This window comes from Corvus brachyrhynchos, unplaced genomic scaffold (genome assembly GCF_000691975.1).
Source record: "Corvus brachyrhynchos isolate BGI_N302 unplaced genomic scaffold, ASM69197v1 scaffold7, whole genome shotgun sequence".
Classification (NCBI taxonomy): Eukaryota; Metazoa; Chordata; class Aves; order Passeriformes; family Corvidae; genus Corvus; species Corvus brachyrhynchos.
The window spans coordinates 2,977,199-2,982,026 of NW_008239054.1; positions in this window are offsets into that span (position 1 = coordinate 2,977,199).

A 4,828-nucleotide genomic window follows, 5' to 3' on the forward strand; every position below is an offset into this window, starting at 1 on the left:
CGCGGGAGGAGGGTGCGCCGGGAGCGGGATGCGCCGGGAGTGGAATGCGCGGGCGGTCACAGGCACAGCCCTGGCAGCACCGAGCCCTCCCGCAGGGACCGCCGCCGAAGGGTTGCGCGGTGGCCTTCCATGGATCACTGACTTCCCGCATCCCACAGCCCGCCCCACCCAGCAGAAACCCCCGCTGCGGGGCACAGCTGTCGAGGGGCAGTACCCAGCCTTCCCTGGCTGTCGCCGTGGCCTCGATTCACTAAAGACTCTTGGCATGTGCTTCAAGAGGACGTGTAAATCCTGCTCAGTAATTGCCGGGCAAACTTCGCTGTTTTCCTATTTTTAAAAATTTATTATTATTATTATTATTATTGTTATTATTAATGACTTCTGAGATGGGACTGGAGACACAGCGCGACTTAACATTGTTTTCAGGTAAAACCCCATGGTAGTGAGCGTTCGCTATCTGATTGCATGTTCTTGCTTTGTATCTTATACAATGTAACTGCAGCGATGCCAATATACTCCAAACCTGGCAGGATTGAAAAAGATCCCAGGTTGCCCGCAAAGTTGTCTTGGGTTCTGGTATCTGATGCTGGACTTGCAGCTAGGCATTAAGGACACAACTGCGTTCTTGCTGTGCCATGGTGTCCACGAGTTGATGGAAAAACCATGGCCTTTCATCCCTTGCATTTGTAAAAGTGGCTTTTTTTTCTTGGATTTGGATTGCTGTCTTCTGGTTATAACTATACTTTTGTTTTTATATTGTTATGCATGGTCACACTGCCTCCTCTGAGAGTCTGGAATAAAATTCAGCAAAACATCGGGGGGAGGGAGGGAGAAAGAAGAAGACGCAGCAGTCAGTAATCGTCTGAAAATTAAAATAACCCTCAATTTAAATATTTTCTTTTTTTAGTATCAATGACTGCACCGAGTTACTTTTTGGTGGGGCACTGAGACTGCCCAAGACCTAGGCTGCATTAGGGATCAGTTCATTCCCTTGGGCTGAGCGGTTGCTTGTCATACCGAAGTGTGCTCCGCTGCATCAAATGGAGGATGTTAATTCACATCTCCATGGTTTAGTCTGGTGAAGTAGCATGCTATTTCTCACTGCAAATAGAGGAATAGCCATGCAGAGGAAAAAGATAAGTTGCGAAAATAATTCCAAATGCATGCAAATTCAACGTGTTTCGTGTAGCATATGGAAAAAGCTATAGGAAAGCAACAGCAAGTTCAGCTGCAAAATACTGAGTCCCTTCTTCCTACCTCGCTGAGCTTGGCAAACTTTAGCAGGCCAGTGGAAAACGAGCAAACAAATGGCAACAGAAAAGCCCTTATAAATCAGGCTAACAGGAGAGTAAGGCTGGAGCTCATTCTTTCTGGCAATAATCAAGTCTGATGAAGGCCCCCCGTCTCCCTTTTTGAAATAGCTAGCCGAGGGTTGTGCTGCCTGTGAAGAAGCATTTGCTCAGCGAGGGAGCAGCTGTCAGCTGCGTGCTGGTTTTTCCTCCCTGGGAACAGGCTTTAGCACACTGTGATATGGGCAATGCTTCACAGTTATGGTAAACACTTAGAATATTTGTCATGTATTGTTTGTGCCTACATGACACCTATCATTTTAAATCTGGCAGCTGAGATAACTGTCTGTGATTACAGTGGAGCTGCACTGATTTTCTGAAGTGAAGATATGGCTAAGAGACTGACCTTCCTCCTAGTAAATCCTTAAAAATTAAGACTAAAACACTCCTGAATTTTTTTGTTGCTTAGTAGAACCTCTTGTGCTTGCCTGAAGGTTGTCCCTTATCACAAAAATGGGTTGCTCATGGGCAGCAACATCACGCTGAAACAGGTCGAGGTCTTATGAATACCTTCAGTTTTCACTAGACAGAAAGGTCTACGCTGAAACTAACAGCACTGCCAGCAGTACTGCAGGAAAGATCCTTATCTGATCAAGTAATTGAGGTTGTCATCAAAAAAAGCATTAGCAGAAGGAGCCCAAACTGCAATTGCATGAGCAGCCTTAACTCTCAAACGCCTGAACTTTCTGCATGCCGTGTTTCCCAGCTTGCAGGTGCTTGTAAGGCCTTTCTTAGAGGAGACACAAGCAAGCGGTGTGCGAACCGCGGGCTGGAAGGCATTGCCGTCCTCCGACAGCAGGAGTCCTCTTGCTTTTACTAAATTAGAGATGTGGGCGTTTCCACCACTTCCTGCACCATCGCCTCCTGCCTCAGGGGAATCTAGCAGTCAAATTCTTTGGATGATTAATTGCTCTAGCTCAGGCGATTCTGTGGTGCTAGCGCTCAGTCTGTGGGTGTCTTCCCAGGACTGGAGACCAGATTTATCCCCAGCTTATCCTTGAGGCCAACCGCGCCTTCTTTCTTGGCTGTTTTGTCATTCAAAATACACCTTTGCCCTGGAGGCTCATGCTTTTTGGGGCCTTTGGACTAGAAATTAAAGTTTCAGGGATAAGTCATAGTTTATGTCACAGACATTCAGAAAAAAATCTTGTTTAGTTCTCCTGATCATTTCCATCCAATCAACATGTACTGAAAAATTAGTATGTATCCATCAGTGGTGACTGAGGAAACAACTCCTGAGACAGCAGTTTTCTTACAGTAAATCTGTAGCAACCTGAACCAGAGTTTGTAATTCATAGGCAGTTTTCTCAAACTCTTACAACAATCTTGTTCAATATGGGGAATGTGTCTACTCCACAAGTAATTTGTCTTGGGCTTTCCTTTTTTAAACAACAATAAATTGAGAAATTGTTGAATCATATGTTTTCATTAGTAGTCATTTATCCCATGCTCTAGTTAACCACCTGGGACTCTACAGAAACATGCTTATGGTGTTAGTTACTCAGACTAAGACATGGGAGAATATACACTAGGAATTTCTTGCAAGCAGAGCCTTTTCACAGTGTACAAAACAGATTGATGATGGAAAATATGTCAAATGCCAATAGATTAAGTACATCTCCTATGGAAAAGTGAAAACTAAGTGACTGCCTTAGAAAAACCAAAGCATTGCAAAGGAAAAAGATGTGTGCTATTTCTGAAAGGCGCTCACAGAAGAGATGAGTGAGCTTTTTTGGAGGCATGGTATTGCTTCAGACCTTCTGGAGAAAGGCAAGAAAATATAGACTCTAAACATGCTATCATCCAAATATAAACTGAATTAGATCATCTTTTGCTCAGCACTGGTGAATTTTTCATTTTCCGCTGCCACTGAGTTATGTATCTGGTCTTGCTTCAACAGTGATCGTGCCTTTGCAGCCATTACTGCCCACAACAGCACTCTTTCTATAAAATTAATCTAATGTAGGGGAAAAAGCAATGTCTCTGAGCTCTTTTCTAAGCATAACATACAACAATCTAAAGACTAAGTCCAGCAGCTTTAGACATTAAATCAGCATGAGTTTTGCTTCAGTAAGCACTATGGACCCGTCCCAAGGTATATTATAACTGCAGCTTTTTTTGTTGTTGGTTTGGGTGTTTATGTGTATGTGTGTGTGTGTGTGTGTGTGTGTGTTGGTTTACATCAGGTAGTTTATAACTTTTCTCCCAATATTGTATTTTTTTACCTTCTGTCACTCTTTGCTACGTCAGCTGGAATGCAGTTCTGGAAGGTATATCTACCCTGAAAGCCAGATCTACCAGATGGTGGCACAATGTGCACCAGGAGGTTCTGGAGCAAAACATTTCACATTTTTTTAAAAAGTCCTCATTACAAAGAGATTATTTATAGTGTTATTCTAATAAGGAGCCAAAGCAGAGCAGCCTTTTATTAGAACTCACAGCAAAGGGTATTATATTTAGGCCTCCCTGTGCATAAATACCATTTACTGTGCAAAAATTGGCCTGGAGAGCAGAAAAATTAAGCTTGTATTAGCAAAGAGCTCATTTAGGTAGGAATGTTTTAAAGAGTTTAAGTAGCATGGGCCGAATTCAATTAATTCCACATGTGACAATGTCATTTTATCCTCATTAGTTAAGAATTCAGAAATGAAGAAAAAAAAAAAGAGAGAGAAAACCCTGTTTCCTCATGAAACTTCATCTGAAGAGTTACAATAAAAGTCCTTTAAGTTTGCGTATTGAAAAATAACGTTTTAGAACAGTTTTTCCCCAGTCCAAATACAGATATATCTGAGTCAAAATAGTAATAATAATAATATTAAAAATAATAATGATTATGATAGTGCTGGCATTATCTTGTAGGTGAATGTAAGTGGGTGAGAGAAAGCAGCAGAGGAGCTCCTTTTGGCTCACTTCTCTGCAGTGAAAGTGCTTTCTCTATGTCCTGACCGAGGCATCTTCAGCCAGGGGATCCGAGGGACGTAGGTTTGGCCCCTCCTGGATAAAGGCTACTCGAGGGTGTGCTTTGTTTCAAACGACCCAGGGAAAAATTCCGGGATTAGGGCAGTTTTCTCTTTCTCGAAGGTGAAGAGCAGCCCCCAGGCTGCAGGAGCATGCTCCAAGTCTGGATTTGGGATGGAGCATCCCGGTCACCCCCTGCTGCTCCTGGTGCTACTAGCCCCCTGCCCAAATACACCCAGTGCTCTCTACACTAATTTTTGGGCTTGGGCTGCAGGGTAGGTGCTTTCTTCCTCTCCCCCGCAAATGCAATAACGCGTTGTGTTACAGCGGCAAGTACAGCTTTGGGGTGGTTTTGAGGAAAGGGGGAGGGAGGGGCAGACGAGAGAGAAGAAATCGAGGAGACAGAGGTGAGTGTCCCCAGGGGACAGCCGGCTTGCGCTGGGGGCGATGCGGCCGGGAGAGATGGTGCCAGGGCTCCCCGGTGCCGGGGCATCTCCGCGGAGCCGGCCGGGTCCCGCCGA